This window comes from Triticum dicoccoides, chromosome 6B, assembly GCF_002162155.2.
Source record: "Triticum dicoccoides isolate Atlit2015 ecotype Zavitan chromosome 6B, WEW_v2.0, whole genome shotgun sequence".
Classification (NCBI taxonomy): Eukaryota; Viridiplantae; Streptophyta; class Magnoliopsida; order Poales; family Poaceae; genus Triticum; species Triticum dicoccoides.
Genome location: NC_041391.1, coordinates 623,234,473 through 623,244,711, shown reverse-complemented (window position 1 = coordinate 623,244,711; position 10,239 = coordinate 623,234,473).

Sequence of the window (10,239 nt, the reverse complement as noted above, 5' to 3'; positions counted from 1 at the left end):
TTTCACCTGCTTGTTTTTCCATCCATTTTCTCCACGCATTTATCTTATCCTATCCCACGTCAATTTCTACCACTTATTTCTCTCACCATTTTTTTGTCGTCGATTTATAACATTAATTTTTTGGCCTTTTCCCCCGCTCGTTTCTCGCCTCTCATTTCTCCTTTGCTATTTACTTCACATTTCTCTCGGTCTTTTTTCCCGTCGAGTTTCCCACTCATTTTCTGCGCCCTTTTTCCAATGATTTTTCCCGCTCATTTCTCCTAATCTAGTTTACCTCCGATTTCCCTGCTGATTTCTTCCACCTTTTTCCTGACTCATATCTCATGCCTACTTCTAACCCTTTTACCTGCTAATTTCTATGGTTAATTTTCCCGCCCTTTTATCCCTCCAAATTTTTCCACTCATTCTCAGGTTCATCACCCGCTGATTTACATCACCATCTTTTTCTACCGATTTCTCCCGCTCATTTCTGTTGCATTATTTTCTTGCCCTAATTTTTTCCTATTGATCCGTACCGGTCGGGCACCTACAGGTACGACAACACTAGTGTAGGATTTTTGTTACACGAGATATAAATTGTTCAACCTTGAATTGGCGCGACTATAATATAGTTCAATCTCACACTGTTATTTGATGTGCAAATAGATTGTAGTGTGGCGAAGCATCAACCAACCATGTAAGATGATTTTTTCCAAAAAATATAAATCTCTTCCACGCATACATTCAAGAACTATTTTAGTGGAATCATTGCATGTTGAAGATCTATCTAGTGCCTCAACTAAGACATGCATGCCTGGCTCACATGTTGAAGAAGACTCAGATATATAGTATTGCATGTAACGTATATTTGTTTGGGGTCCTTAATTAAATATACGTATGTGATAATCTCTATCACCACATGCATGCCCGACTTACATCATTGTCAAGGTTGAAGATCTATCTACAACAGCCTCAACTAAGACATGCATGTTTCATTATGCCTAATCTTTTCGTAGCATGATGTTGTTTTACTCTTCTTCTATACATATAACTTCCGCATCTGCCTTTCACACCAAATGTTTCTAACGAGAAGATCACTAAAGATTAAAAAAACTTGGAACCAACAATTATTTTCAATTTTTGGCATTTATTGGATGATTATGAATTCAAACCCACGACTGCGTGGTTTGAGGTGAACATGTTATCAGACCCAACATAAATCATCTCCATGGCCTTTTCTTGTGAGACCAACCTTACAAATGTTTTTATTTTGGCCAAAACCTATTTAGATAGTTTATCCTGCAAAAAGGTCAAATGCATTTTTTTACATGCAATGATAAGATTTTTCAAAACAAGTTTTATTAGAAAACCATATTCGAGTCTTGTATTTTGTTATATCACCTCACACTTCAAACAGCAAATGTCAGATGAACTTAATTTTTTTTTACATTTTTTCAAAGTTAGTACAGACAAAAATACAATTATTACATGTATATATTTGATAAATAACCTATACTTTTACCATGGCTACATAATCCTGTCATAGCTTCACAGCTATGATTAATAGTCATGTTCTACTATCTCCACCGAACTTGGGATTTTGGATTTGGATACAATAAAGCCCAGAGAAATTCTAATATAAATTCAATCTAAAGTTCCCAAATTTTTTTTGGATATCCATCAATCTCTCCTCTCTAAAGTCAACCATGGCTTTATGCAGCCTTGCACGATTCAAGTTTCGAGCTCAACATCTTTATATTCTCCTCATACCGGTGGGCAGGATGAGTAGGGGTGATGGCAGTGGCAACTCAGGAGGTGGGGACGACGTCGTCTAACTTGGGAGGTAGGGAACGTTCGCAGATGGTGTCGTGGGAGTTTAGGAGGAAGGAAGGTTGGCGGCGGGCAGGGGTGGGTACTAACAATGATGGCATGTTGGGGATTCGAGGGGGGGAGAAAGTGAAGAACATGGGAGTGTTGTGGGGCCATATGGGGCCGGTGGATCTGTGCAGAGTTGCATGTGTCCAAGAACAAATTGGGAACCCCATTTTGGCCCCTTCTCTAGCTCATTTCTCATGCCTATTTTTCCGACCTTATACACCTGCTGATTTCTACTGGTCATTTTCCCTTCCTTTTATCATGCAAAATTCTCCCGTTCATTCTCCTGTTTTATCTCCCACAAATTTCTCTCAACTTTTTTCCCGCTAAATTCTCCTTGCATGTTTTACCGCCGATCTGTATCCCTCACACACCTACACATTGATACACTAGTAGAAAAGGGGGCATTAGTCCCGGTTCGTAAGGGCCTTTAGTCCTGGTTCTTGAACCGGAACTAAAGGGTCGTTACTAATGCCTCCCCCCTTTAGTCCCAGTTCAAACTGGAACCAGGACTAAAGGTCGCGGCCACGTGGAGCTCCACCTTTAGTCCCGGTTGGTAAGGAAATTTTATGATTTTTTTTGAAAATTTTGTTTGAATTTTTTGTTTGAATTTTTTTTTATTTTCAAATTTCTGAATTATTTTAACCTCTAATCTCTAATCACCACCCCTCATCACTGCTCAATTTATCCTCTAATCTGTAATCACCCCTCATCATTCCTAATCATCTAACTTCCCGAACGGTCACCCATCCTCCCACTCCCCCAGCCCAAGCACGCTTAACTTCCGGGTTCTATTCTTCCTCGTTTCCAAGTCTGCACTTGTTGTTTTGCTGACAATAGTAAGATGTCAATCCTATTAACCCTCGGAATTTTGCATGAGCATGAAGTGACACATTTCACTGTTTGAGTTTGAAACTATTGTTTTAAAAAACAATAATTATTTAGTAACACTAATATTTCTTGAATAATTAGTTTGACCATTGTTTGACCATTGTTTGACCATAGTTTGACCACAGTTTGACCAGATTTGACCAAAATTCAAGATAACTGAAATAATTATTTAGTAACACTAATATTCTAGAATAGTTAGTTTGACCATTGTTTGACTACAGTTTGAATTTTTTTTGATTTTTTCCACTCTAGATTTTAAATGCCCCGTAACTTTTTTTCTGTTAGGTTTTTGAGGATTCTAAGTATGTTTAACGAGGTTCCCCCTTTTAAATTTGGATGTAACTTTTCGAGTAGATGATTTTTCATATAAAAAACTTTTTCATCCGAGTCAGTATGCAAAAGTTATGCCCATTTTACTAAATTCTAGAGAGATTTTGCAAATAAAGTCGAAATTCATATTTGTAAATTTTCCCAACAACTAGACCACATCACATGGGAAACTTATTTCTTTTATTTTTTTTGACATTTTCATCATTTTCTTTTATTTTTTAAAACTGAAAAGACGATCCACGAGGGGGGGGGGAGTTTGAAAATGGGACCTTTAGTACCGGTTCGTGCCATGAACCGATACTAATGCCTCAAACCCCATTAGTACCGGTTGGTGGCACGAACCGGAACTAAAGGTCTAATCCTTTAGTCCCGGTTGGTGCCACGAACCGGGACTAATGGGCATTGCACCCTTTAGTCCCGGTTCGTGGCACCAACCGGGACTAAAAGGTCCAGACGAACCGGAACAAATGGCCCACGTGGCCCCTGGGCGCATGAATCGGGACTAATGCACCCATTAGTCCCGGTTCTAGACTGAACCGGGACTAATGGGCTAACCCGGGGTGGACCAAAGCCCTCTTTTCTACTAGTGATAGCACTAGTGTAGGAATTTGTTACATGAGATGTAAATTATTCAGCCTTGGAATGGTGTGACTACAAGATAGTTCAATCTCACGCTCTTATTTTATGCACAATTAGACTATAGTTCCGTGAGACATCAAGCAACCCCTTAGGATGATTTTCCAATAAATTTGGTGGTGACCTCTCATTAAGAATCCTTTGGAATTCCCAGGATATGCTTGACATGCGACGTAGCGGCGACTTATGAGATGGGGACGATGTCATCATCTAGCTTGGCAGGCAAGGAACGTCCGCAGATGGTGTCTTGGGAGTACGGGAGACGAGAAGGTTGGCGGTGGACGAGATGTGGGTAAGAGCATGGTTAATAGTATAGCCAGCTGCTGACTATATGATGTTGCCACATCATTTATAGCCAAGCTTATAGCCGGCAACTATAATAGGTGGATATAAATGTGTACTACTTTGTTGATACATGACCCACCTCACTCTCTCATAAAGTCTCTAACAGCACGTGCTGCAGCCGGCTGTTAACTAGTTGTCTGCTTCTCTTCTCTCCCCTCTTCTCTCTCCTCCACCTTAGCAAAAATATAATATTTAATCTCTTACAACCCACCTACATCACCTTATTGTATTTCTCCAAGAACAACGACATGTTTTGGGACGCAAAACGAGAGAGAAAGTGGAGAAAGTGTGATGGTGGTGGGGCCATATGGGGTCAGGTAGGCCTGTGCAGAGTTGGATGTGTCCAAGAACAAGTTGGGAACCCCATCTCTAGGTCATGGCAGTCAGTATGGTGCAATCCGTGGTTGTCTATGACAAGTAGGGAGGCGACAAAGACAATGTAAGATCTTAACCACCATGAGCAATAGTGCAAGAAATTCATGTAAAGTGAACGGAAATAAATATAGCAGACAAATCCGCTTAGCTTCATATACCAATTTTGGGTTTTACTAGAAGGAGGAGGCGAGTGAGAGAGACGAGGAACGCAGCCTGTACCAACTAGTATGACCTATCAATACAACGAACACAAAGACAAGGTCTTCCACCCCTACCAACATGGCATGACTACTAGACCAGTGAATCACACCACTTCTTAGGAGCGCACACATGGTTCAAAACCAGTTCAGCTTCGCCATATCCGACACAAGACAAGGAACACAACTTGTACTTCCCTCATTTCTAAATATAAGTCCTTTTAAAGATTCCACTACAAACTACAGCGGATGTATATAGACATAGTTTAGAGTGTAGATTCATTTATTTTGCTCTGTATGTAATTCATAGTGGAATTTCTACAAAGACTTATATTTAAAAACGGAGGGAGTATCAACTTCTTGGACCTATAAAGTTAGCGAACACATAGACAAGGTCCCTTTATTACTGCCGGCTTCAGGACGTGGGCAAAATCCTGGAGCGTAACAGATATTGAAATTTTAAATTTGAGTAGACAGGGCGGGTCAAAAAGATTATCGACCTGCGCCTCCTGGTGTGTCTAAAGGAACATGTTTACGTAGGGAGGGGGTTGTATCAATCCAACAAATAATCGCCAAGTAAGCGAACGATGATAAATAGCACACAAATCCGCATAAAATCGTAGAACATTTTCAAGATGAGAGTATACCGGATAAGGCGATCGTAACCACTCGACTGCCTTCACCCGGCAGCGGCTGTCCGCTACGGAGTTCGCCTTGCGCCGTCTGCCATTGACTTTGAGCCGGGCCAACAACTCATACTTGACCAACCCCACTTTGAGGATCTGGTCGATGATTTAGCGGCGATGGCAGACGTAAGTCTCGGCGGTGGTCCTGGACCTATCAATGGCTCAGTTCTCTACGAGCACAGGGGCCGCTAGCACTCATGCCGAGGCGACGTCCAACCACGCAAACGATGCTTGACGGGTCGTCTCAGAGGCTTCCTGAGAGGCCATCATCACAGTGGGGGACGAGCCGCCGCCACCACCACCACCTAGGTAGTAGGCGAGGTGACCGCGTGCCATGGATATCGCAGGGGAGGGTGCCTCCTCCTTCTTCATGACGACAGGGTGCCACTAGCTCCCAAACTGCCAAACGGTCGAGAACGACTGAGCGGCAGGGCGAGAAGAACCACCTCGATCCATCAGACTTGTCCGTCATGGTGGTTGGGGTTGGAGGTGTGCGAATTTAGGGAGAGGAGAGGCGGCGGTGTAGGGTTTGCGTCCGCAGCCAGACGACTTAAAATAATCGGGTAGGTGGACAGACTCTGCTTCAATGCGGGTAGCAGCTGGAGTTGGGTTCTTGGCCGAAGCGTAGGTGTGAATGCCAGACATGCATTTGGCCGGTCAACATGTATGAATGCGTGTAGGAATCCGTCTCATTGCCTCGTCCGGTCATGTCAACTCCGAACGACATGAATGCGGCGTGGAGAGCGGAGCTAAGGTTCTAGGCGGAGCAGAGAGAAGTGTTTTGGACGTGGGTTCACTCTGTTGGAGGCCTACGTGGCAGAGGTTTAATTTGGACGCCCGCAAATCTTTGCTTTGTTTGGTTCCGTTGGGGATTCAGATGTCCAGATCAGTCCAGGCATTTTTATGACTGGCGTTGGATGACAAAAAAAGCATGGACCTTTGGGGGCGATTTGGTAACCTGCGTTGGAGATGCCCTTGGGTCCTTCCTCCCCCGCGGCAACGGCAACGATGCACATCTTCATCGATGTACCATAGCCGTGATGGGTCGCACACAACTGTAGTTCTCCTTGTTGCACGACTTAACTATTTTTTCCTGCGATGCCCAAATTTCTTGCGAAAATATTCTTGGTCCAGCTCCGGCGCTTAGACCCAAACTCTCGAGATATTTTGGGTTCAGATCTAAAGTTCAAATGGAAATGAAAAAATGTGCCCTAACCTAGTCGCGATGGAGCCCGCCCGAACTGACTCTCATCCAAAACTGCAAAAGTATTTTGGTCCGTGCTAGTTTTTTTTCAATTTAAACAAAAAAAGAGAGTAACAATCGAACATCCCTCTCAGCCAGCTCTGTTGTTCGATTCGATGGATACGAAGGGACGGACGACAAAGATGAACTAGAAAGGGGATGGATCCACGGGAGGATGTGATGGACCAATCAAGGATCACCAATCCGCGGCTCCTCGGTTGCTCCTATCCCTTTTGTATATCGAGCAAACACAGAGGAATTGACTCCCGCCAGAAACATTAAAAAGGCTCCATGGATCAATTCCAGATGTGGGTTGTGCATCGTTCGATTCAATGGATGGCTCGGATGGACCGGAAAAGAGGTTCGATCCGCGTGAGCACGCATTCAACCAATCAATCTGTGGCTCCTCGCACCCAACCTATCTATAATCCAATCACATCACATCACATTGTTCTGCAACTCCTGCCGGCGAGTCCGGTCCAAGGTTGCGGAGCGGGAGCGAGCGTCGTAGACGAAGTAGTCGAATATGAAAGTAAAAGACATAGAGAGATATGGAGGAGACCAGCTTTATTAATCAATGATCAGGGGTTACAATGATGTCTCCTCGTTGCTTTATTTAGGGACTAGGGGGTCAAAGGGATAAATACCCATTTAACGACTTGCATGTCGATGAGTATGACAACCGGCAGGAGCCATAGGAGTTGTCTTTATTTATTGTATGACCTGCGTGTCATTGAAGAACGCCATGTAAACTACTTTACTTTATAGCTAAACGCGTTAGTCATAGAAGTAGAAGTAGTCGTTGGCGTGACAACTTCATGAAGACACGATGATGGAGATCATGATGATGGAGATCATGGTGTCGTGCCGGTGATGATGATGATCATGAAGCCCCGAAGATGAAGATCAAAAGGAGCAAAATGATATTGGCCATATCATGTCACTATTTGATTGCATGTGATGTTTATCATGTTTATGCATCTTGTTTATTCATCCCTCACCTTGAGGGGCGATGGCCTAATGACTAACTTCCCCTTAGCGCATGCGGAGCACATGAAATCATCGGGATTCGAGAAGTTCTTCACGTTAACATTATGGCCATGCGAGTTGTTAATTATATTTCTCATCATCCTAAGTCCGGGGTGGCCTAACCTATCATGCTAGAGGCAGAAGAGTTCAGAGCTTCTAAAGACGGTCTTGAGGGTAGTGTACACGAGCGGTGCTACTATCTTAGTGTAGTATAGCCCTGTGTTAAACGAAGGAAGCCTTTCGATAACATGTTTACCACCGACATCCCGCTTTGTGATGAGTAGGCACTCATTGCCGTTTTCATCATCGGTCTCAGCATGGAAACCATTAGCGCGGATGTCTCTAAAGCTCGAAAGAGTACGAGTCGACTCCGGGTACAACAACGCATCATTAATGATCAAAGTTGTTCCCATAGGGAGTATAATAGTGGCTCGTCCGGAGCCAACTATGTGAGAACCGCAGCCGGCGATTGTCATAATACTTCCCGGAGATTTTTTAATGGACTCAAAATACTTAGTTTCTCGTAAAATGGTATGAGTGGTGGCGCTATCGGCAAGGCACGTTTCCTCCATTCGGGCGCCACACGCGTTCTAAAATATGACATCTAATTAATGTAATGAGGAAGAAAATACATTAAAGATAAATGCACACATCTCAGAACATAACATGCTATCATGTATAAATAATGGAATAAATGAATAAATGTCATCCAATCGCCAAAGTAAAGAATAAGTTTATGCTCTCATAGAGCTTACAACCAAATCGAATTTATTCAATTTTATTGTATCAAATCACGGAATCATGATAACCAAAGAGGTATGCTAAGTGGACTCGGTGAAGAAGCCATTCACTTCCGCCGCAATCTCCATACTAGTGAGTTGATCCTCCTTAGAAATCATCTTTGAGGCCGCATCAATGTCTAGTGGAGGCGCCGCCGCCGAGGCGACCATGTGGTCAACCTCCATGGCGACGTGGGCGTCAGTAGAGACCGCCAAAGCTGCCGCGATGGGCACCACGAGGGTCGTCTCTATGGGCGCAGCTGGGGGCGTAGCGATCATCACGGGTGCCGCCATGGGCGCCAGTGGTGCTCCCTCCTGAACCAAGGCGAGGTGCGTCTCACGCGCCTTCCGAGCCTTGTATGCTTCAACGACCTCCGGTGGTGCGCGGCACTGGCGGGAGAAATGCTCCACCGAGCCACAACAGAAAGTCCTGAGGCCTCTGCCCTCCCTTGCCCGGCTTGTTCTGCTTAGCTAGGGCAGGAGGGTGAGGGCCCTTCGTCTTGCCCTTGCGGCCCCTCTTCTTCTATTGAGGCTTGCAGACTTTGAGAGTGTTCACCTCCTGGCGAGAACTCCCCCCAAGTGGTTGCGCGACAAAGTTCTTTTTGAGAACCTCATCCTGCGCCTCCGCCACCTGGAGGACATCAATCAACTCTGAATACCTCATGTAGTTCCCTTGGTGGTAGTTCCGTGAGGACTGGACCATGTCGGGGTGGAAAGTGGATAGGGTTTTCTCAATCTTCTGGGAGTCGATAATCTCAGTACCACACAACCGAAGAGTCGTACAAATCCGGTGCAGAGCCAAATTGTACTCCCCAACCGTCTTGAAGTCCGCAAACCTCAGGCGAATCCACTCTGCCTCTGCACGTGGCTTCACAGTGTACTTCAGCCGCTCAAACCGCTGCTTAAGAGCGGTCCAAAGGCCAGAAGCACTGCGCTCAGCCATATACTCATCTTTCAGAGTAGGTGACAGGTGATGACGGAGAAAGTGCAGAGCCTGCGCATTCTCAGTTTCAAACTTGGGATCAGTGGCGGCCAGCTGGGCCCCCTTACCGATCGCCCTCAGGAGGGTTCTACCCTGGAGAAAGACCTCGCAGTCCGAGGACCATGACAGGTAGTTCAGCCCTGTCTGGGCCAACTCAACAAATTCCTTGTGGACAATTCCGGCCATCTGCGATTTATGCAAAAATCATTAGATTACAGTAGGTAATCTTTTGCACAAAGCGATGTTGATAAACTTATTCAATAAAAAGACGTCCCAATATTTAAAACATGCTATTATATGACTTACTTAAATGATTAAGAGTGTTAAACAATTAATCTACAACAGTAAAATCATACAATAATATCTTGTTACAAAGGATAGCATGTTAAGCGCATCTAGTATGTGAAAAGTAGCCCAAAAATTGAATTCTCGAGGCATTTTTAAGCCCAAATACGTGTTTTCAGTGAAAACAAATAGTTCCAGGGGCTTCTACGCGAAATATTTCAGCAGGAATAAAACATGCGTAAAATCTGAAAACTATAGGGGCTAAAACGCAATACGTCCGTGCTGTAGCCGGCGCCACATTTTTTTTGTTACGGGGTGTCCTCAGCCCGCGGCCCTGTCGGGCCCAGCATCCAGCCCGCGCCACCCTTTTTTTATGGGGGGGGGATCCCACGGCTGTGGCTTATCCGGCCCAACGGCCAGCGGGCCGGCCCAGCAGCCAGCAGCCTGGCGCTTCGCGACGCTAGGGTTTCCCCTAGCGCTCGAGCGGCGGCGGCGGCGACTGTGCGCCACGGCCCCAGCCACGGCACCCGCCCCCGGTGGCCATGCCACGCGACAGCGGCAGCGCCATAGGACCCGGCCACGGCTCCCGGCCCCGATGGCCATGCGA